The following is a 24,778-nucleotide window of genomic DNA, read 5'->3' on the forward strand; positions in this document are numbered from 1 at the left end:
TCTAGCCTATTTGACCAGGAAGAGAATTCCATCCAATCTTCTCAGGGAGGAGTGTATATGTGTGTGCATGTGGTATAGCAGCAGTAGCAGTTCAGATAATAAGTCTAATGGTCCTGAAGTTAAATGAAAAAGAAAAAAAAGTATTTCCATTTCCATAAAAGATGCTGTTCATCTGGTGCCGATTCTTTCTCACCATAGGCAAGCGGTGACATGTGCCATCTTAAACCCCTGATCCTCATTATGTCTCTCCCCCCCCCCCCATTGGGCTTTGGACACTTTTTGGGGGAGGTGGGCCTTTTTCTGGTATGTAAGAAAAGACTCTCGTTTCTCCCTGCCCCAGATACGTCAAGCCTTTTTGGAAACAGACCATTGGATTTGGCACCACCACCTCCTTTGGCGAGCAGAAGCTGATGGGCACATTCAGCTCTGGTGGAGGGAGCGTGGCATCTCAAGGCTTTGGGTTCTCCAGCCCGACTAAAGCAGGTGTTAGTTTGTCTATTGTTTCTTATTGTGGACATAGGAAGCTGCCTTCCGCCAAGTCAGACCCTTTGGTTCATCTGCCCCAGTAGTGTCAGTGCTGACTGGCAGAAATGGCCCTTCTTCCAGGGTTTCAGGCAGGGGACATTCCCAGCTCTACCTAGAGATGCTAGGGATTGAACCTGGGACCTTCTGCATGTAGAGTGGATGCTCTACAACCAAGCTTTCCCCACTATGGGGAGAAATGAGGAGAACTTGTTCTTCTAGCATGGGGAAGATCCTCCTGCCTTTTGAACAACAGTTACATCAGATCTTGCGTTCCAGGCCAACTTACACATCATCACGTAGGGGACATTGGCTTTGAGTTTTCTTGTGGGTTTTCCCTTGTGGCTTCCGGTTGGGCCTTGTGGGAACCTGGTACAGGTCAAGATGAGCCACTTGCCTGATACAGCAGCCAGACACTTCTGATGTTCTTGTGTTCTCCCTTCCACTTTTTACTACTTTCTTCTTTTCAAGGCTCAGATTGGCAGCCAAACAGAAAACTGTGCAGCCAGGAGGTGCAAAGGGTGTGATTCTGTAGCCTTATTAGACTTTACCGATTGGTGGGCTCTGCGTTGCTCCCAGACGGGAGGAAGGAAGTCAAATGACACCGAGGGTTGGTTCAGAGAAAGAGTTCTTTATTTCTGCTCTCCAGAGCAGCAGAAAGGCACTTGCGTGGTCAGTCCACAGGAAGTCCAAAGAAATGAGAGTTTTCATGCAGTATATATATCCTCCAGGCACCCTCTCCCCCCTTCCCCAGGAATCCAGTCATGTCAGCTTGTACACGCAGGTTGACATCACAGGTGTTCCTGCTCCGGTACTCTTAACCATAAAAGGGTTTTCCTTCCTGTACCTCTGACCATAAAAGGGTATTCCTGTTCCTATACTCTTATCTTGGAGCAAGAGGTCACCAACTCCAAGAACACACTCTGGCACTGTTCCCGGACTAGGTCTGCGCGTCAGAGTGTGTTCAGAATGTAAGATAAGACCTAGACGTGCCATCCCTACTCCACTGGAACAGCCAAGGTCATCCTTTGCCGTGACTGATAAAGGAGAGAGCTTTGTTTATACAGCTGTGCTCTTGTTATGCATTTGCTCAACAGCTCAAGTTAATGCATTTTAGAAATGCTCCCTTGGAGAAAGAAGAAAAGGGGGGTTTTGGATCCCGTTTCAAACTGACTGCACAGAAACCCATTCCTTCAATTCCAGAGCGTGTTGGGAGGAAAAGAGAACAACTGAGAGGCAGTGAGGGGAGAGAAAGCAAGGTGCTGCAGGAGTCAGGGAAGAAAGTGGAGTCAGACACATGCACAGAGGGAGGGAGGAGGCAACCATGTATACAAGTGTTGATTATGGCAAAACAGGTCTTCTTCTTTTTATGGGTCTTTCCCCACCACTGTTGTCATCAAATTGTAGATCACATCTTTCTCTAGATATGTAGTGAACTGACCCAAGAGGAGGGTGGGGAGAAGCAACCATAGAGGATGGTGCCCTCAATACTATATCAGTGTTCCCACAGGCTCCAAAAGGATGGGTGACCTTTGTATGTTGTGACTTTTAACGGTTGTGCTTATGTCCTGCTTTCAGGCTTCCTTTTCGGGCATCTGGTTGACCACTGTGAGAACAGGATGGTGGATTTAGATGGGCCTTTGGCCTGATCCAGCACCCAGGCTCTTCTTAAATTCATATCAGGGTGCTCTGCAGCTCAGACTAGGAGCTCTGTAGGTCAGGTGCTGGTTCCCTGTGCCACTGGTACTGGTGGATGGCAGAAAGGAAGTGACCACAGCTCAATGGTTGAGCACCTGCTTTGCATGCCGCAGGTCCCCTTACGGTAGAAAATGATATATAGAGCTATCGGAGGCAGCTTGACTCTGAATACTAGTTGCTGAGAATTGCAAGAGGGGAGAGCAGTGCTGCACTCAAGTCTTGCTTGCAAGCTTCTCACTGGGGCATCTGGTCGGCCACAGTGAGAATAGGATATTGGGCCAGCTAGACTTATGCCCTGGTGCAGCAACCAGGCTCTTCTTATGTTCTTAACTTGCAATACATGCATTGGTTCCCACGAAACTTGGAGGACATAGGTAAAACCCAATGGCTCATGGACAAAAGTGTCACTGGATCTCTAATCTCTGCTAAATAATTCAGCTGCAGCTCTCTCTCCCCCTCCCCCCCGACAGTTGTGTTTACAACTGGGTAGTATCTGTTACATTGGTCAGACTGGAATTTCACCCAGGGTATTAAAATGCACCTCCAGTCAAAAACAGCAAGGAGCTATATTGGTAGTCATTTCTTGTAGCGGACAGGCAGCCTGTTAATAAGATGGAAGTGTGCATTGAAAAGTGTCCACGTAAAACAGTAAAAACTGTGAGCTGCATAGAAGACTGGGGGAAGGGAGTTAATTCCATGCCAGGGATATATATTTTTTATTTTTTATTTGTTGGCAAACAGACAGAAAATAAGATTAGCCGGTATCATGATTCCTCTATGTACATCTGCAGGGCAGCCTCAGTTGAAATGCAGGTGATGCTTGTGTGTTCCAGTAAACCATGGTTTAGCAGGAAGTGAAACCTGCCCAGCCTGGTTGCTCTCACTTGGCTGCTCCCTCTGGTGCAAGCAGGAGAAGCATACCGAGAGGGCACAGTTAAGCTTGCCTTCTTATGACAAACCCAAGTGTGGTTTGTTTTTCCCTGGCAAGTCAGAATCACAAGCCACAGCCTTCAATCATGGTTCTTCGTTTGCTTTCAAATCCTACCTTGTTTGGGAAAAGCAAATCCCAGCCTCAGCTTTGGATGTTACCGGAAGCCAGACTTAGTTGTGGCTTCCTGACTTATTTCTCCTGTCTCTTCCCCCCCCCCCCCCCCCAAATGATATTTATTCAGAGTTTCATCAATACATATAAAAAACCCGAACCCTAACCCAAAAAGGAAAACAGAAAAAAAATAGAAAAATAAAAAGAGAAAAGACAAGTCTCAAATTACAGTTTTTCATTTGCTTAATTCTTGAACCTCCTCACACCCCCCTTTTTGTATTCTAGTTTAGTTCGTTATTTCAGCAAATTCTTCCCATATTTCTCAATTTTAGTTTAAGTAGTTAATCTTCACACTCTATCTTATTTATTAATCAACATAGCCTTTCCCTATTTTAATATAATCTATTATTCAATTTACCTTACTCCATTTAACCTTATCTTATGTTAAAAATCTTAAAATTTCAGCAACACATCACATTCATGCATTTCTCCTTAAAAACATTTCTACTAAAGCCAATTTAGTTCCTTGCCGACAAAATCCCTCAAATTTCAATAATATTACACTAATTCCAAAGTTAACATAAAAAATTCCCTTCATATTTCTAATTTTCATCCAACGTCCCTTCTTCCTGGTTTCGGGTCATATCAGTCCTTTCTGTCCATTACTTAGTCCATCAATCTGGTGTTCTAATGTCCGAGGCCCTTAAGTCTCTTCTAGGCCCCTTCTGCAGGTTTTTTGGTTCTTGTTTGTACTTACGCAGTTCCTTGTTTATTATTAATTTCTGGGGGAGTGGGTCTCCGGAGGGTTCCATCCAGTAATAATTTCCATTTTTCTTCATCTGATTGTCCCCTTCCCCCCGGTTCCACTCCCGATCTTCATCTTTGTATTCCAAAAAGTATTTGTCCAAATAGTTGTTCACCTGTTTCACAGTCCCACTAGAGTAGAAAGCTTCCTTAACTTCAAATACTTCCCAGCACTCTCCAAATTCAATCTTCCAAGGCAATAGCTTTTGTTCCTGTAGAAGTTTGGATCTTACCATTTGTGTTGTGTAAGGAATAGCTACTACCTCTTCCTTCTCCATCTGCCCTTGAACTTGCCTTGTCAAACCGAATTCCTGAGTTGATCACAGTGTAGCTTCTTTATCCTTGTTTCCTGTTAGATCATATTCACTGGCCACAGCACTCATAAAGTCCAATTTTTCATTCATCAGACTCATTTTCACAGACAGCTGCACCAGCAAAGCATTAGTCCTGTCAAGGGCAGACACCAAACCTTCCTGCCAAGACATTTCTGTTCAAAAACAAGGTCAAACGGCTGTTCCCACGGTGCAAACCTCACATATGTAAGCTGAAACCGCAAACTGACAGGCTCCCTCTAGGGGACACAATTTCTATTTGTATCCATTTTTCAGGAGAGTATCAAACAAAGAAAGTTACTTTCGATTTCAAAGTCCTTTCAATTTCAAATACTTTGTTTCTTTAAAGAGCAGAAATGCAGAAGGTGGCATTGAAGTTAGTTTGTTTCTCTTTTCTTTTATTTTTTCTATCTGTCAAAGTACTCCACTTTCAATCGATGGACGTCTCAAGCAGATTCTGTCCCGATACCCCGTCCCCAAGTTTGGGACGGTAGAAACTTATATTCCTTCTCTCACTTCCCTGCAGGATTAAACAGTCAAATCCCCCCCCCCCCTTTTCTCCTGCTTCCAAGGGTTTTTTTGTTGATTATGGGTGCAGGAAATTTCCAACTTTAAAAAGACTTTTTAAGCTATTAGTTTGCAAGGTCTTTGCTTCAATCTGTATACAAGAACGGGAGGCGGACTTCCTGTTTACACCTTCCCGCTTCGTGCCTAATTCATAAAATTTGCAGGTTCTTAATCCGATTCTCCGTTTTTACTCACGGGTACTTGATTTAGAGTCCAAATGTCATCAGGAAAAAGTCAGCGCTCTCCGGCGATGGCTACGCGGCTTCCCTCCATGGAAATAGTGATCGGTTCGATGCACCGCGCTGCTCACCCCACTTCACTCCGGAGCCCCAAAAATGGGTTTCATCGTGAGGAGGGGAGGCGCTCTTGGTGCTCTGCCGAACCCCACGTTCCCAGGCTTCCTCCGCCTGGGATTTCTAGCGGGCCCCCGCCTTCGCCGCGGCGGGGAGCCCCAATTTCCACGGAGCCCGTTCCTCCAATCGGAGGAACTCCGCCATTCGCCGATGGCGCTAACCTGGAAGTCCCTTATTTCTCCTGTCTCATGCCAGGGTAAGAGCAAAGTGAGGAGTGATCAGACAACTCTGCAGAAGCATGCCCCTTGTTCCCAATAAGGCAACAACTTGTCCTGACTTGTCATGCATGACCTGTGAACAGAGCCAGTGTGCAGATGTGATTTTTTTAGGTCAAAGAAGGAAGAGAAGGTCAGCCAGAATTATCATAAGTGGCACCTTTCCTAAGAGGGAACTTAGGGGTTGGGTGTTGCTTTTAAAAAATTGAATTCCCTCCCCCCAGCTTCTATCCCAAGGATGGGGAACCTGTGGCCCTCCAGATGTCATTGGACTCCAGCTTCCATCAGCCCCAGCCAGCAGGGCACAGTGGTCAGGAATGATGGGAGTCCAGCCATGTCTGAAGGGCCACTGGTTCCTCACCACTGTTCCATCATACCCACACTTGATGCATAGGTACAATAGAGGTGTATCAAATTATTCATGGTGTGGAGGAGGAGGGGGGAATATAGGATTCCCCACTTCCTTTTTCTATAATACTCAAACTCAAGTTGTTAGGGTTAGGGTTAGGGATTCAGGACAGACTAAAGAAATTACTTCTTTGGACAATGCAGAATTTAATGTGTGGAATTTTCTGCCACGAGCTGTCTTTGTGGTCTTTAACGGGCAGTAGAGAAATACATGAAGGAGGGCAAAGTTTGTCCACAGTTGTTAGCATGCTAGGGGCCAGACAATGGAGGAGTGGGCTTTGGTTTTCACATCCTAATTATGGGCCTCCAGGATGCATTTGGCAGCCCACTATGTGGGAAAACTGTTGGGATACTGCCAGGGAGACTGAGGCATCAGGCCTCCACGTCGTCTCCGGATGATCACCGGTCTCCCGTGGAAACAGCATCAGTCAATTAGCGACACGAGCCTCAGACACATTCCAAGACTCATGCACGCCCTTTTCAGCAGTCTCTGCAATGGAAGATTCAGACAGAAGAGCATATTTACAGCTTTATTCAACGTAGGTCAGAACAAAGGAAAAACATGACCGCTTGCATCCATGTCGAGGAAAACAGCCAGAACAAGAGCTATATACAAAACGGAAGTTCCCAGCAAGAACAGTGCAGGGAGTAAACAGGCATGTGACACACAACAATCATGCCTGACTCTTTTAAGGAGGAACGGAACTATATCCTAACATCCTCCCCCTTTCCGTGTAACCTGTAGTACCTGTGGTTCAACCCAATTGCAACCTCTGTACATAAACCTTAAGTTGTTCTCTGTTAACAACCTTAGACAACAGATCAGCAGGAATTTCATTTCCTGGCATGTAGGACACCTGAATGAGTCCTTTCTGAATACACACTCTTGCACGATGTAACTTAATCTGCAAGTATTTGGTTCTTTGCTTGCAACTCTCTGAGTTCAGCAAAGCCAAACAGGATCTATTGTCTTGATACACTTGTATAGGACATTTCACAGAAACTCTGATGTCCTGAAATAGTTGCATCAACCATTCACAATCCATGAGTGAAAATGACAGAGCATTGAGTTCTGCTTCACAGGAACTTAGGCTTACTGTCGTCTGTTTCCTGCACAGCCAGTCAAACAGACAGTGGTTGTACATGTAGCATACTCCAGAAGTGCTTGTACCATCCGTGGTGTCACTTCCAAAACTAGCATCTGCAAATATTTCAAGACCTCCAGTCTTCTGACGGGTGAACCTCAGCCTGTAGTGCAAAGTCCCCTTCAAATAGCGGGCTATGCGCTTCAGGCCTTTCCAATCCTGAACAGTAGGATTGTTGGCATGTCTGCTAAGCAGGTTAGTGCTTACAGCTATGTCAGGTCTTGAACATCTAGCAGTGAAATTCAGCTTGCCTAGAATGCATCTGTAAAGTGTGGTATCAGAAAATGCTTCAGCAGTACTATCTACCTGGTAACCTGTCACCATCGGTGTGTCTGCTGGGTTTGCATCAACCAAATTCAACCTGGTTAATACATCAGCAATTTTCTGTGTTTGGTGTACCAGAAAATTACCTGCTTGGTCCCTCTCCACCTTCAGAGAAAGATAGTTGGATACCTCACCAAGATCCTTCATGTCAAAGTGCTCCTTCAGCTGAGCTAGGGTGCTTTGGTACAAAGCTTGATTCAAAACAGAAGACGATCATCAACAAAACACAAACAATACAGTTTGTTTTGCCCTTCCTCCTTGACAAACACACATGGATCAGCTTTGCCTTGGTGAAAACCTAGAGAAAGCAATGTCTCAGTGAGTTTTGTGTTCCAACACCTGGCACTCTGCTTGAAACCATGTAAGGATTTCCGTACTTTACAGACCATTCCCTTCTGTATCTGCATTCCATCAGGTGGAAGCATATACAGCTCCTCCCCCAAAACCGCGTACAAAAAAGCTGTGTTCACGTCGTGATGAGAAACATGCAGTTTCTCCTCTGCAGCAATCTTAAGCATTAGCCTAATGCTCTCATACTTGACGGTGAGTGAGTAGGTCTCGTGGTAATCCTGTCCTGGTACCTGTGAAAAACCTCTGGCAACCAATCTGGCTTTGTGTCTGACAACCTTGCCAGTCTGGTTTGTCTTGGCCTTGAAGACCCATTTGCTGCCAACCAGTCTCATTCCTGGGACTACTGGGACTAGCTCCCAGGTTTGGTTCCTATCCAAGGAATCAACTTCAGCCTTCATAGCATTAAGCCATGGCTCAAGATCTTTAGAGGTTAACTCTTGAACCTCTTTGAAGCTTGAAGGTTCCCATACCTTCTCTGAGCTACTAAGAACAGCAGTTGCAGTCTTAGCAAACTCATCAGCAAATCTCTTTGGAGGTTTGCCTTTTGTGGCCCTTTCAGATGTGCGTACTAGACGCAAGTCTTCTGCACTCATCTCCTCCTTCTTAGGAGAAAAGTGGCCAATGGTTAACAGTGGTTCTTCCAGTTCAGTGTCAGACGCATCAGATGGTCTGACTGAGGCCTTTGCGCTCTTGTAGTCTGCTGTGTCATCACTTTTGCTGACACCAGCAGCAGCGCCGCCCACTGAACTGGAATCCGAACTCTGATCATCATCATCATCATCATCCTCATCCTCAGTTTCCTCAGCTTTCTCAGCATGATCTGCTTTCTTCACATCACCTTCATCCTCCTCTGGGTAACTCTGGAAAATTCCCACATTTTCCCCCCACTTAGGATTGTACTCAACACTCCTTGTGAACTTAATGGATTTAGAGTCAGTCATCCATACCCTGTATGCACCTTTTTCGTACCCCATGAACAAACCATGTGCCCCACGCTTCCCAAGCTTGCTGCTCTGTGGGGTGTGGATCCACATGTCAGAACCAAAGATTCTCATGTGCTTGACGTAAGGTTTCTTACCAAACATCTTCTCATAGGGAGTACAACCAATAGGTGATGACAGTCTCCTGTTATAGGAATAAAGGAAGCACAATAAAGCTTCGCCCCAATATTTCTCAGGGAGATTGGCATCATGCAACAAGGTTTTTAGGCCTTGCAGCAAAGTTTTGTTTGCTCACTCACAAAGTCCATTCTCCCATGGAGATCTAGGAGTTGAGAGGCTGTGTTACTAGGGGCGCATTGGAAGATGGCCGACAATAACATCTCTCTGACCCACACGAGGTAATTAAGAGGCTGTGATGGGAGTATGCAGCCTCCCTGCCCCCCCCCCAAGTGAGTGGGGAGGACTGCCCTTGCCTGCTGTGCCCTATACCACCCCGAACTCAAGGGGGTGGGGGCACTACTCAGAAAGCCCTTGTGTGGACTTCGGCTCTCCTGGATGCTGTCTCTGATTTGTGCCTCTAGCTGCAGCAACTTCAAAAGAAACAATTAGGAGGAAGCAAACGCACATATTTCAAGGAAGAATGGGGAGTAAAGACTGCTAATTGAAGAGATCTCTGAGAAAGAAGACGGGTCGGATAAACAGGAATATATCATGAGAAGACACACCAAGGCTCGGTATGTCGGCAACGGGACTGGATGGGGGGGGGGACTTTCCTTTCTTTTCTCTATGTGATTAACCAAGAATCCCCCCACACACACACACACAAGTCAGAAATGCCGCTTAAATGACCTAAGCTGATGATTTAAGACTGTGTGGAGATAATTTCTAACCAAAAGCATGTTTTAAGGAGATCGTGGAAAGTATAAGAGCTTTGGGATGACGCAGTAAAAAACAGCGTCGCCATTTTGACAAGTTCTGTCGAAAGACTTATGTCTGGGAGGAGGAATGGATCTGTTTTCATATTGCGGGCGAGCCTCCTCAGAGGACTAAAGAAGGCGACAGATTTGCGAAGATTAATGATGGAAAGAGTGCTTTTATTTATGGAAGTGATGATATATGGAAACCATCTTGATATGGTGATTGGACGAACGGAAAAATTCACACAGGATTACAACTGGTGTTTACCTGCTTAAGGAGATTATCAGAAGAGATCACAAAGAAAAAAGAAAAATATATGAATAAGATGAGATGTGGGAACAGCAAGATAGGACTGGATAGAATTATGAACATTATTTGGACAGATTTGTGGATATTAACGCAGCAGCAAGAAGATGATTGGAATCCCCTTCGGAACTTGAAATATGGGTACCCCCAACAAAAAAATTAAAATTCGGCTTTGTAATTCGGAATTTATGTGATGCGATTTGATTTTATTTGATTGGTCGGTTAATAAAAATTATTTTTTTTTAAAAAAAAGGAGTTGAGAGGCTATGTTGGATTGCCTTCTCAGTCAGGAAAGCTTCAAACTTCTGAGAAGTGAATTCACCGCCTCGATCAGTAAACAAACAGCCAATGTGTTTACTGTGAGGATTCTCCAACCAAGCACAGAATGCCTTGAACTTAGGAAACACTTCTGACTTCTGTTGGAGCATAAACACATGAATGTACCTGGAAAAAGAATCAATTAAAACCATGAAGTACCTTGCTCCACCCAAAGAGAGCACAAGTGGACCAACTAGGTCTGCGTGGACTAGCTGATAGGGATTGGAAGCCTGTCTGCTAGACACCTTGCCTTTCAGAGCAACCTTCACCTTGTTCTCTGCACAAGATACACATTTCATGTGAAACTTACAGGGCTTGATATTCAAACCCTGAACCAACCCAGGTATCTTGGCCAGTGCCTGCCAAGACATGTGACCAAATCTTCAGTGCGCCTCGTGAATACATCCTGCATGAAGAACTTTGTTAGTTTGTGCAACACAACATGATTCAACATTAGACACATCAACAGCATTGTCATCATAAGTTATACAGAACAAGCCATCTATAAACTTTGCATGCAAAATGTCCTCTTTGCCTTTCCTGATGACACAGATGCTCTTCTTGAAGGAAATCTCAAAGCCACACCCAGTCAGCTGTGGGACGCTGAGCAAATTGTCTGCAGAATCTGGAATAAAAAGTACTTCGCTGATGGTTGAGTGCAGACTTGCCAGTTTCACTGTCCCGACTCCTGCAATTCTCAACGTCTTTCCATCAGCCTGTTGGATCTCTCCATCTTGAGGCGTGAAGGAGATAAACAGGTGCCGATTTACACACGTGCCTTGTGGCTCCAGAATCGACAACAAATTTGCCTTTGGCCTTTGGAGAAGCAGTTCCCGCAAACAAAACCTTGTTTTCCACCGGCTTGGGCTGCTGCTTGCCCCCCTGCTCCTGGCCATCTGCAGGCTTTTGTCTCTGTTTACATCTCGCCTTCCGACTTCTGCGAAGATGACCTTGGTTCTCACAGGAAACAGAGCTCTCAGCTGCCGACTCCTTCGCTCCCCCTGGAGGCTGGAATGCTGTCTGGGATGATGTCATAGTCAGCTCCCCCTGCAGCTTGCAACCGGTGCCCTCGGCATCCCTGCAACCACTCGCAATCTGGGAAACAGCCAGGCCCTCCGACGCAGTCAAACTCTGTGCTGGGAAGGCTGCCAGATGGGCTACTTTCAAAGCATTCCACATCTGACTTGCTGTCGTGTTGCCAGCCAGTGTTACAATTTCCTCCAGAGAGATGGACAAGACGATCACGTCTATGGCCCTTGAATCCTCGGCCCTCCATCTATCTGTCAGAGGAACTGGAGGGGCTTCATACACAGTGTGCCACACTCCAAACTGTCTCAACAGGCTCTCACAGTACCTTGCCCAGGTCTGATAGTTGTGGCCATTAAGCTTTGGGTATGGAGCCCCATCTGAGCCCCATCTGAGCCCCATCCCTTTTCCACATACCTCTCGCAGTCTTTTGCAGTCTTACTCTCCTGTAAGTGCCATGAATCTGGGCCCATAACCTTGTTGTTGGGATACTGCCAGGGAGGCAGAGGCATCAGGCAGCCTACACGTCATCTCCAGATGATCACTGGTCTCCCGTGGAAACAGCATCAGTCAATTAGCGACACGAGCCTCAGACACATTCCAAGACTCATGCATGCCCTTTTCAGCAGTCTCCGCAACGGAAGATTCAGACAGAAGAGCATATTTACAGCTTTATTCAACGTAGGTCAGAACAAAGGAAAAACATGACTGCTTGCATCCGTGTCGAGGAAAACAGCCAGAACAAGAGCTATATACAAAACGGAAGTTCCCAGCGAGAACAGTGCAGGGAGTAAACAGGCATGTGACACACAACAATCATGCCTGACTCTTTTAAGGAGGAACGGAACTATATCCTAACAAAAACAGGGTTTTGGACTGGATAGGCATGGGGTATGGACACTTTCTAAGCCCAAGGACCGCATGCCAATGCTGGAGAGGTCCAGACGCAATAGTGGACGGAGCAATGATGATAAATTGTCCCTTTATAGGGACATTTGTCCCTGTAGGCTGCTTTCTTCTCACATCCACTTGCTGTTCTCCATCCAGGCATGCAAAAGGCATTGTCAGAGTTCAAGGGCACATTTTGGCCAAGGAAGGTGCAAAGTGGGGTCATGTGTGTTATCTGGGGAAGGTCCCAAGGACTAGGCAGGGGAGCCCTTGCATTTGTCCCCCAGACCTGATGTTATCCACCCCTGTGATGATGGGCCTTTGGTCTGACCCAACAGGGCTGCTTTCTTTGGCTTTCCTCCTTTACTTTAGAATATTATTATTTTATGCTGCTTTTCAGGACCAAGGCCGATTCGAAGGGGGTTGCAGATAAATAAGTAAAAGTTGTAACACAAAACACAATTAAATAACAGCATTGCAGCTCTGGTCTTCAAAACCACATACAGTTGGAAATTTCCAAAAGCTAAAAAAAGAGCAACATAAACACACAAAAATGGCACACATCCCCACCGACCGTCAAGTCAGCCTGTGTCATCAGATGCCATCATGCTGACAATAGGGAGGGTGTTCTAATGCCCCACCAGCTTCCTAACCAAAGGTGAATTGGAAAAGGAGTGTCTAAAAGAAAATGGGGGGGTGGTGGTGGTGGTGGAAACAAATGTCTCTCCCAGAGAAGGAAGTTACATAGGCGAAGAGGCCACCACCAGAAAGGCTCCATCACACATTCCTTCCTACTAGCCAGATTTGTACCTGCTGTCATGTTGGTGAGCTGAAGGCAAACAAATTGGTTCAGTTCTTGGCTCAGTGTCACACACTTCCCATGTGAGCTGTGAGTTTGTTTTTACAGGAGAGGCTCAAAATATGGTGTGTGCGATGATGTCACTCCCAGTGTGAATCGTGCCCCGGCGCCCAATGGCTTTTTTGCATTCCTAGGAAAGGGCCAAGATGTTACTGGCTGTATGAGAGAAGCTGCAAGCAGATTTTCAAGCAGACCTTGAATACTTTTTATTTCCCATACACCTAGTGTCTCTTCGCATCCTTCCTTTTTTACGTACGTTTCTTTGTGAGGGAAACAAAGCAACTCAGAAAATAACCTTTTTTTGGGGGTGGGGAATAAAGACCCCCTTCCTCAGCTGTCACCAGTCATTCCCATTAGGCTGCCTCAGTAGGAGAGATGGGAAGCAGGGCTCATCCCATCAACTCTGCCAGAATACCAGCTCCATCAAGCCAGCTGGTCCTTATAAGAATGGCTGTTTAAGAACGGGTGCCAAGATTTGCTTTTTCCCTCTTCCCTTCTTGTCCCATTTTCCTCCTTTGTCATGTGTTGTCTTTTTTTAAGCTTGTAAGCCAGCCTTGTTTTCAGTTGATTTCACAGATACAGGCTGCTCTAGGAGCCTTTTTCAGGGGCTGGAACTGAAGAGTAATGTGCAAACACAGATAGATAGATAGATAGATAGATAGATAGATAGATAGATAGATCGATCTTGGCATCAGTTAAAATGAAAGTGGGGATGACAGGAAATGGCATCATAGACTTGGGAATGTCTTGCTTTCCTCCTGGTCTGCTTGTGACAGGTCAGGGGTGTGTGGTTAGCTTCCCTCTAGGGTGCAACACACCGCTGTGCTGAAATGGTTGCAGTTTTGCTGGCGACATCAGAAAACAGCTACCTTAGCAACTGCTAGCTTCCCCCCTCCTTCCCCCCATCTTTTGCTGAGAGCTGCTGCTGGTGGTGGCAGCAGCAACTGCTGCTTTTTCATGCAGGTGCTCTAGAGCGGGAGTTCTTGGCCTGTTTTTCTTTTAATTCATGTCTAAGGTTTTTCTTCTTAAGGACATGCCTGCAGAATCTAGCCACCCCTTTTGCAGTAAGTGCTGTGCGGAGGGTAAAGAAGGCAACTCTTAATGAGAAACTCTCCCATCCCCAAACCCCCCTCTCTCTTCCTCGCTGTCTCTCTCTCTCTTTGGTGCATTCTTGGGGGGGGGGGTAGAGTGGAGAGTTGGGGGTGATGGTTGCCGATTTGCAGTTCTCGGGGACATCCGGACTCTCTTGAATGAAGGCCAGCAGGAGGTTGAGGTTCCCCTTAGATGGGAAGTTGGGGGGGGGAATGCAGTGCTGTAAATCCGATAGTTCACGTCTCCTTTGCAGACATAGATTGCAACTCTAAACAAAAAAGAGGAAAAATCTAGCTAAGGCCTGCCTCTGCCTAAAGCTGTTCCTTTCTGCTTCCCCACCCCATTCCCGCTTTTGCCTCTTGAATTAAGCAATGCTTTTCTCTCTCTCTCTCTCTCTCTCTCTCTCTCTCTCTCTCTCTCTCTCTCGCTCTCTCTCTCTCTCTCTCTCTCTCTCACACACACACACACACAGAGAGAGAGAGAGAGAGAGAGAGAGAGAGAGAGAGAGAGAGAGTCTCTTACAGGGAGAGTTCAGAATCCTGAGTTCTGACATCCAAAAAGGTGTTGAGCCTGATCTACGTTCTTTGCTTTGCCCAAGAGGCCCAAACCAGAGAGGACTCATCAGACAACTGCCCCCCCCCCAATTTCCTTTTTAAATTGTGCCTTAAAAAAGGAGGGGAGAGGATATTTTGTAATATTTACTGACTTTGTTTTCTAGGATGAAATCGGGGCCTTTGAAAGTGTGTCAGGGTCCCATTGCTTCTGCAGCACAAATAAAGCCCCTCTTCCCCACAAGTTCAGGTCTGCGGGGCTTCTGCACCGAGAAATGTCCTAACTCTGATTTCTTCTTTCTTTGCTCTTCTTGCCTTGCCTTTCTCTCTCTCTCGCTCTCTCTCTGCTATTTTGACTTTTTATTTATTCTTTTGCTTGTGTATGTCCCCTTCCCTTTGTTTTTCTTTGTTTGCCTCTGTGTTTGCTCAGGTGGCTTTGGAGCTGCTCCTGTGTTCGGCAGCCCTCCCACTTTTGGGGGCTCCCCCGGGTTCGGAGGGGTGCCAGCATTCGGTTCAGCCCCAGCCTTTGCAAGCCCTCTGGGCTCGACGGGAGGCAAAGTCTTCGGAGAGGGGACGGCGGCTGCCAACGCTGGAGGATTCGGGTAAGCCACAACAACAACAGCAACAAAACAACAGGGTCTTGGGAGGGGGGGTTGCAGTGATATCCAGGTGCCCCATTTTTCTTTTTTAGTTTGAATAAATATTCTGCAAGCCACCCTTCATTTCACTACATTTCATTATATTGATTTCTTTAATCAGATTTCTTATTTACCCTTTGCCAGAAGGTCCTGGGGCAGGTAACAGCAAAGAATTACAGCCATACCTCATGTTACGTTTGCTTCATGATACGTTTTTTCAGGTTGTGCCCCGCAGCGACCGGGAAGTACCAGAAAGGATTACTTCTGGGTTTCGCGGCTCGCGCATGTGCAGATGCACAAAAAGACGTCACGCGCATGTGCAGAAGCGGTGAATTGCAACCCACGCGTGCGCAGACGTGGCACTGCGGGTTACGTTCTATTCATGTTGCAAACGGGTCTCCAGAATGGATCCCGTTCGCAACCAGAGGTATCACTGTATACAATTTCCACCAAACCCCACCCACCTGTGCAAGGGACAGTTGCCATTGTGCAGTCAGGAACCTTAAAGCCAGGGAAGCTTGCTTTCATTGCAAATCACCAAGCTGGTTAGGATTGGCTGCACTACAGAGTTCCCCATGGAGAACTGTGATAGCAAAGTGAGCTGGGATTGGAAGTCAAGCAGTGCCTATCAGCTTACTTCAAGCTCCATGGGGCTGCTGCTGCCAGCTGATCTTTGGTGCTTGCAAAGAGCCAAACCCAGGGAGCCCCTGCTTAGTGCATTGAAACCTTGACCATCAGCTGATCAGTGGTACTACAACACACTGTGCTATTTTATTTAACAGCCTTGTACAGTGCTTTGAAGTCCTCATTGTGGGGACTTCAAAGCACCCCATTGCCTGATGTCATTGTGATGTCAGTTGATTGGCAGGCGGGTGGCTCTGTTAATAAAAGGAAGGCAGATGCACCTCACCAAGGAGGGCATTCCACCAACAGGGAGCCACCATTGAGCAGACCCTGTCCAGGCAGAACACCAATCCAGGCAGCAGTACCAACATGGCCTCCCTTGCCATCTACAGCACCCAAGTTGGCTGATTATGGATTTCTGCCTTCATCTAGCTCTTTTTGCTTCACTTATCTTTTTTAAAAGCCACACCCTCTTTAACCCACTGCTTGCTCCTGCTCTCTGTTCCACAGGTTTGGTGGCACAGCCAACACAGTGTCCTTCGGAACACTGGCAAGCCAGAACACCCCTACCTTTGGATCCCTCTCTCAGCAGCCTATGCGTTTTGGCACACAAGGCACTGGCTTCTCCTCTTTCGGGTCGAGTGGAGGAGGAGGTATGAGCTGTTCTTGACCCTAAATAGGAGGGAGCTTGGAGAGGTGGTAGCGTGGGGAGCTTCAGCACTTGGTCAGTCATAAACTGTTAGGGGCTGGATTTCAGATGCAAACCAAGCTTAATCGTATCTTAAAGGGGAGCAGGGGTTGCTTTTTAATTTTTTATTGCATTTATGTCCCACCTTTCTCTCCAAGTTGTTCAGGGTGGTGTACATGGTTTCTCTCCCTCATTCAACGACTCACAACAACCCTGTGAGGTAGGTTAGGCTGAGAGGCAATGACTGGCTCAAGGTCACACCCAGTGAACTTTGTGGCTGAGCGTAGATTTAAACCCTAGTCCAACACTTTTAACTGGCTACACCACACTGGCTCTCTGTTGGAGAGACTGAGGGACATAACTGTATCCATAGAATCATAGAATCATAGAATCATAGAATCATAGAGTTGGAAGAGACCACAAGGGCCATCGAGTCCAACCCCCTGCCAAGCAGGAAACACCATCAGAGCACTCCTGACATATGGCTGTCAAGCCTCTGCTTAAAGACCTCCAAAGAAGGAGACTCCACCACACTCCTTGCATTACCATAGGGGGTGTTTGCTGTACCACCTGTCCTCCCAGTAGCTCTCTGCCATCGACCGTGACTACGTTTAGGGGCATCGTGGCTGGTAGGAGCGCTATGCAATGTTGCCTGATGAAGTCCACTCCTACAAAGTCTGCATTACTGCCAGAGTCAATGGTAATAGGAACTTCCAGGGTGAGTCCATTGGGCAGCTGGAGCGATGCGGTGAGTTGCACCACTGGTTTGGGTGGGAGGGGGTCTGTGGGCTGTAAAATTTCTGGGGACTGCTTCACTGACTCGCCTGGCTGGGCCCCAGTGCCTCTGCCTCCAACCAGGCTTCGTCGTTTCCCTGTATCTGTTCCCCCTGCTGAACTGCTCCCCTTACTGTTGCTGAGGCTGCAGTGTGCCTCTGGATCCTCTGGGGACACTCTTTGGCCATGTGCTGTGCACTGTCGCAGATATAGCACTTCCTGTTCCCTCTAGGAGCCTTCGCCTTGACTGCTCCTGGTGTTTGGGCTCTGGTCGCTGTCTGAGCCCTAGCACCACCTATCTCCATCGGCTCTTCTCCCCTCCCCAGTGGAGGCGTGGATTGCGCGCGCCCTGTCTCTCTGGGTAGGAATGGAGTTGTTCTGGCTGGTGTGCGCCCCATACTTCCCTCATTCCTGCTCCAAGGGCGTTCTTCCAGGCGCACGCCTATCGCCAGCGCTCTCTGCACGACTTCTGTGGTGCTGCTAGGTCTCTCCCCCCTCGCCAGCTCATCTTTCACGGCCCCATTTAGTCCCTCCCAGAACAGATCCCTGACGGCAGCGGAGTCCTTCTCCCAGCCCAGCACATTTACTAACGCAAAAAAGTGGGAGTGATATTGTCTCACAGTGGCTTTGCCCTGCTTCAGCCCATGCATTTCCCTCCTGGCCACATCCACATCTACCGTTGATTTAAAGCAATCGTCCATAGCCTTGATAAATGCTTTTGAATCTTGGAGGGCGGGATCATTTTCGCGCCATAAATTGCGCAGCCACGATTTAGCTTCCCCATGCAGATGAGTTATTATGAAGCCCACTTTCTCCTCCTCGTCTCTAAAGTCTTTCCGAAGCAAATTGAGCGCGAAAACTATGTCTGCTCTGAAGTTAGGATACTGCTGCAGGTTCCCGTCAAAATGGGCTACGATGCTGCCCCCCCTCTTCCCGAGGCCAACTCCCTCCGGCTTGGTTCCTGGCAGCCCCTCTTTGCCCAAACGTTCCCACCTGGTCTGCAGATCCTGGCAGAGCGCTACTGCTTCTTCCGCTCTCTTTCTGGATGCTGCTACTTCTGCGTAAAGCGTCGTGACTGCTGCTTGCAGCTCTTTCACCTTCTCCTCTGTAGTCATCTTTGCCTATCTTCGTGAGCTCGCAAAACACCAAGTTTTGCCCCTCGCTGCGCCAACTCACGCTGCGAGGGTTGAATTACTGAGACAGAGCTTACTGTCAGAGCTGCCCTAGGTCCCAGCTCACAAAGGACCAACGCCAGTTCGTTGTTATATAAAACAGTCTTTATTGAAGCTCAGTTTCGCTTTCACAGCCGCGGCGCGCAGCTCTACGTCTCAAACTCTAGACCGCCGAAGCTCCGTCTGAGTCTCCTCCCCCCAGACACCAGTTTAAGACTCTAGCCTTGCTCCACCTCTTCCTTTGCTCTTTCCTTCTCTGGGTCCGCCTGTCCGCTGGGGTTTTGCCCTTCCTAGACTCTTCTGACGCTGAGTCCCCTGAGTCTTCCCCCTGCCTCCGGCGGGCTTTAGGACCTGGTTCCCAATCCGGGTTTTCTGCTGTCCCACGCGCCTGTACATTCGAACTTGGCGCGCGCGCCCAGCCGGCCACCTTCCTCCTGACCGTTGCACTGCTCCTGTCTGTCACTGCTTCCTCCTTCGGGGAGGCTAGCTGGATCTGACCTCCCCTCCGTTCCCCCACTCTCCGATAGAGGCGTGGTCAGCCCTGACTCATCTTCTCTCCCTGCTGGAGGAGACGCTGGCCCTGACACATGGGACTCTTCCCCCCCCCCACTACGCTCTGGTGGGGAAGCTGGTCCTGATCTCCCGCTGCTGCCTTGGGAGTCCCCGCTGGCCCCTTGCTTCTGGTGCGTCCCCCCTGGGACCCCCCTTGCCCTGACCATCGGCGCCTCCTTCTGGGAATCTTCTGATTCGCTGGAGAGGCTCATGGAATCTCTCGGGTCACTGTCATTCTCCCCTCCGCTGCCCTCAGATTCTTCCCCTTCGCTCTCCATTTCCTCTCTCCCCTGTGCCTCTGCTCCTGAGCCCCTGACACTGACAATATGGACTTGATTGATATTTGGAGAACAAAGAACCCTCTGGAAAGAGAGGGAACCTTCTTTTCTGAAGCCAAAATGACATGGACTAGAATTGACCAAATTTGGGTCAGTAGAGGAATGGCACCAAAGATAAAGAAAGTGGAAATCTGCCCAAAAACTTCCTCCGACCACAACACAGTAAGAATGGAGATGAAGCAAATAACAACTGGCTCTTTCAGATGGAGGATGAATGACACCTTGTTTAGAGATGAAGAAGTGTATAAAAAGGCCCAAAAAACTTTGAGAGACTATTTTGAAATAAACTTGAATACCAATGTTGAAAAAAGAGTAATCTGGGACGCAAGTAAAGCCGTTATGCGAGGATTTCTGATACAACAAAATGCAATAAAAAAGAGAAGCCAAAATGAGAAAAAAGAGAAGATTTTGGAGAAGATAAAAGAAGGGGGAAGGAAATTAAGACTAAAACCAAAGTCTCAAGAGATTTTGAGAGAAATCAAATTATACCAAACACAATATATGGAACTGATGAATCAAGAAGTAGAATGGAAAATTAAACAAATGAGACAAAAGACATTTGAATCAGCAGATAAATGTGGTAAATTACTGGCTTGGCAAATGAGGAAAAGACAAAAACTAAATACGGTCACAAATCTAGAAGTGGAAGGAAAGAACATCTATAAGCCAAATGAGATTAGAGATTGTTTCCAGAGATATTTTAAACAATTATATTCACAAGGGCCGCAGAAAGAAATGGACATAGACCAATTTCTCAAGACATATGGATTACAAAAAATTTCTCAAGAAAGTAAAATAGGGTTGAATCAGAAAATAACTGAGCAGGAAATAGAAGGTGCCATTCAAAACATGCAACTGGGCAAGTCCCCGGGACCGGATGGGCTCACTTCCAGATATTATAAAATGTTGAAAGAGTGGTTGTTACAACCTTTGAAGGAAGTGTGTAATGAAATCTTGGAGGGGAAAAGGGCACCAGAAACGTGGAAAGAGGCTTATATTACACTTATACTGAAGACTGAGACTGAAAAGACTCAACTTAAGAACTACCGTCCTATCTCGTTGTTAAATGTGGATTATAAAATTTTTGCTGACATTTTGGCTAAGAGATTGAAGAAGGTGTTGATGGAGGAGATTCATAGAGACCAAGAGGGCTTTCTCCTGAAAAGACATATGTCAGATAATGTAAGGAATATAATTGAAATTTTGGAAAAGTTAGAAGTGAATATAAATACTAAGGCGGTTTTGATATTTGTGGACGCGGAGAAAGCCTTTGACAATATTTCTTGGAGTTTAATGAAGAAGAATCTCCAGGGGATGGGGGTAGGCCAAGGTTTTGAAAACGGTATAGGTGCAATATATTCAGAGCAAAAAGCAAAGTTAATTGTAAACAATGTGGTTACGGAAGAATTTAAGATAGAAAAAGGGACACGTCAGGGGTGCCCAATCTCCCCATTACTTTTTATATCAGTCCTGGAGGTTTTGCTGAATATGATCAGAAGGGATCAGTTGGTTAAAGGGGTACAGGTCGGAGCTAAACAATACAAATTGAGAGCATTTGCAGATGATTTGGTACTTACATTACAAGAGCCAGAATCTAGTACTAAAAGGGTTTTAGAATTAATTCAAGAGTTTGGTCAAGTAGCAGGATTTAAACTGAACAAATCTAAAACTAAGGTATTGGAGAAAACTTTAACACCTATTGAAAGGGAAAGGTTTCAGAATGAGACAGGTTTAACTGTGGTTAAGAAAGTGAAATATTTGGGGATTAATATGACAGCTAAAAATGTGAATTTGTTTAAAGATAATTATGAAAAATGTTGGATAGAAGTGAAAAAAGATTTAGAAATTTGGTCAAATTTGAAGCTTTCCTTGTTGGGTCGAATCGCAGCTATAAAGATGAATGTATTGCCTAGAATGTTATTTCTGTTCCAAACATTGCAAATTGTTGACAAGATGGACTGTTTCAAGAAGTGGCAGAAAGATATTTCTAAATTTGTCTGGCAGGGCAAGAAGTCCAGAATAAAATTCAAGATATTAACTGATGCAAAAGAAAGGGGTGGATTTGCCCTGCCAGAACTTAAACTATATTTTGAATCAGCAGCTTTTTGCTGGTTGAAAGACTGGCTACTTCTGGAGAATACAGACATTTTGGACTTAGAAGGTTTTAATAACACTTTTGGGTGGCATGCATATTTGTGGTACGACAAGGTCAAAGCTCATAAAGCTTTTAAAAACCATATTGTCAGGAAAGCATTGTATAATGTCTGGATCAAGTATAAAGATTTGCTGGAAAACAAAACTCCAAGGTGGTTGTCGCCAATGGAGGCAAAGGCTGTGAAAAAACTTAATATGGAGTGTAAATGGCCGAGATATTGGGAAATCTTGGAACAAGAAGGGGATAAACTGAAATTGCAGAGTTACGAGAAATTGAAAGATAAAGTGAGAGACTGGCTTCATTATTATCAAATAATGGAGACTTACAAGTTAGACAGGAAAATTGGCTTCCAAGTGGAAAAATCAAAATTGGAGACAGAATTGCTAGAACCCAAAACTAAGAATTTGTCAAAAATGTATAACTTGCTGTTGAAATGGAATACACAGGATGAAACGGTTAAATCAGCTATGATCAAGTGGGCACAAGATATTGGTCATAACATTATGTTTGCTGACTGGGAACGGTTGTGGACCACCGGTATAAAATTTACGGCATGTAATGCCCTGAAAGAAAATATTATGAAAATGATTTATAGGTGGTACATGACCCTAGTCAAGCTTGCAAAAATTTACCACTTGCCTGATAATAAATGCTGGAAATGTAAAGAGATTGAAGGTACATTCTTTCACCTTTGGTGGACTTGCCCAAGGATTAAGGTTTTCTGGGAAATGATTTATAATGAAATGAAAAAGGTACTTAAATATACCTTCTTGAAGAAACCAGAGGCATTTCTCCTGGGTATGGTTGGCCAATTGGTGTCAAAGAAGGACAGAACATTTTTTATGTATGCGACAACAGCAGCAAGAATACTGATTGCAAAGTATTGGAAGACAGAAGATCTACCCACCATGGAAGAATGGCAGATGAAGGTTATAGACTATATCGGACTGGCAGAAATGACCGGCAGAATCCGAGACCAGGGGAAAGAGACGGCGGAAGAAGATTGGAAGAAATTTAAGGACTATCTTAAGAAACATTGTAAAATTATTGAATGTTAGAACGATGTTGATTCAGAAATTAAGTGGTTTCTAGCTGTAATGATTATGTAATTAAGAAAAGAAAGGTCAAAAACTAAATAGAAATTAGGGGAAGGATTTGCTGAAATTAAATAATTAGAGATTGGAATACAAAAAGGGGAGGTATGAGGAGGTCAGGAAAGTAAGTTATATGAATATAAGGGACTGAAATTTTACTTGTTGTTGTATGTGTGTTTTGTATGTATTTTTGGTTTTTCTTTTTTTCCTGTTTTTCTATTTTATATAAATTTTTGGAAACTTTAATAAATATCTGCCAGGCCTCTGCATTCCAAAGTCCACATTCCAATGCTCTGAGCAAAATAGCAGAGTTTGCAGCGGTCAGAGAAAGCTGCTGTCTTCCGTGCTTCTTCAGTGTGCTTAAACAGAGTCTCAAACATAGTTTACTAATAACTAAAAGCAGCTTTATTTACAGCAGAACTATCCATTGTCTAATATAGCACACAGCATCGTGAAAACACGTCTGCTCTCTTCAAAAGCGAAAGCAGAGAGAACAAAGAGCTGAGACTCTCGGAAGTGACGCAGAGTCTCTCCCCACCCCACAGTAGGCAGGATGTACACTCTGAGCTGTTTAACCCTGTAAGCTCAGGTTCTCCTCACAACCTCTGAGCTTCCAGCGTCATGGGGAGTTCTGTGAAGGTTTGTGTTTAGGGTAAGTGGTTGTGCACTCTGGAAGCTTCTGGATATATTTCCAGTTGCTGTGTGACATTCTCCTGTGCCATAAATGCTGACACATATTGTGTGTGGGAACGTTAGCACACTGGGCTTGTGCTGTCTCAGTGTCACCCTTACCTGCTGGAGGTTTTTCCAGAACATAGAGCCTGTACTGATATTCAACACTGACCAGATGCTTCCCACCTCTGGAAATAGAACAGACAGCATTTTCAAAGCAAACTTTATAGCCATCTTTAATGGAAGAAACAGATAACAAACAATATTTCATTCCTGGCACAGCATACGCTTCCAGCTCTGCCTGTAAGAAAGGTACAAAGACATTTCCTACAGTCATCAACTGTCTCTGCGTCCCATCTGCAAGTGTGACTGCTTTTCCAGTTGAAACAGCTCTGCAGTTCCACATTCGGCCACTAGATGGCAGCAGATGACTGGCACCAGAGTTGATGATCCAGCGCAGCATGTTGACCTCACTGGAGCTGTCTTTGACTGTTGCTATGGAAACAGCAAGATGATGCGAAGCGTTGTCTCATTTCCTCTTTCACGTCCTCACCTTGCATTCCCACGCTGGGCTCCCCCTCTTATCTGGTTGCCTGGCTGCCATGGGAAATGACCTTGGAGGCATCCTGTGTAGATTCCTTGGTTCTCCTAGGACATGACTGATGCAGGTGTTGATCAGAACTGCATACATAAGAACAACGAGAAGAAAAAACTTTCACTGTGTCTTCTGCCTTTACTGCCCCCCCACCACCACTCCTGCCAGCAGCTCTCCTTGAGGCTGTGCTGCTTCTGGGGACGTGGCCTTTGCCTCCCGCTGTGGTTCCTTGGTGAACCCTCTCCAGCTCCTGCCAAACTGCCTGGGCATTTTCAACACCCTCAACAATTGGCAACTGTGAGCCATCCAGACTGAGCACTATAGAACCCAGGGCTCTCTGATCCCTCCTCTGTGAGGCATTTGCTGCTGTAACTGCCGCTGCACTGGCTCCATCTGCAGCTTGAAGCGGAGCTGCCTGGGTGGCCTCCCACAGACCTTTGGCTATAAGCCAGGCCTTAGCTTTCCAGGACCACTCCTCCCAGTTATGTCCATTGAGTCTCTCAAAAGGGACTGTGTAGGACTCTTGGCCTTCTGCCATCTTTCCCCCCGGGTCTTAGCATACTCACATTCCAGTAGCTCCTGGCACCCGGTCCTGAAGATAATGCCTTCACCAGAGAGCTCCACTGCCTCAAGCCTTAGGCAGGATCTCCAGCTGGACTTGCTGCACACACACCCCCCCAGACATGACGTGACTGAAGCCATAACCTGTTGTGTTATGCTGACGTCCGGCACGCGTCCTCTGTGCCTTTGGACTTCTCCGGACTGCAAGCAGAGTATCGCAGCAACGGTGTGTGCCATGTGTGGGTGCAATAAATA

The 24,778-nt window shown here is 46.2% G+C and overlaps 1 long non-coding RNA gene across 1 annotated transcript; it reads left to right on the plus strand.

The window, feature by feature from the left end:
* The first annotated feature begins 409 nt into the window (after positions 1-409).
* Positions 410-16,562, plus strand: LOC144326250 (uncharacterized). Its single transcript, XR_013391458.1, has 3 exons — positions 410-483; positions 15,091-15,262; positions 16,433-16,562. It is a non-coding gene; the product is annotated as an uncharacterized LOC144326250 (long non-coding RNA).
* The last annotated feature ends 8,216 nt before the right edge of the window (positions 16,563-24,778 follow it).

Source organism: Podarcis muralis, chromosome W (genome assembly GCF_964188315.1).
Source record: "Podarcis muralis chromosome W, rPodMur119.hap1.1, whole genome shotgun sequence".
Taxonomy (NCBI): Eukaryota; Metazoa; Chordata; class Lepidosauria; order Squamata; family Lacertidae; genus Podarcis; species Podarcis muralis.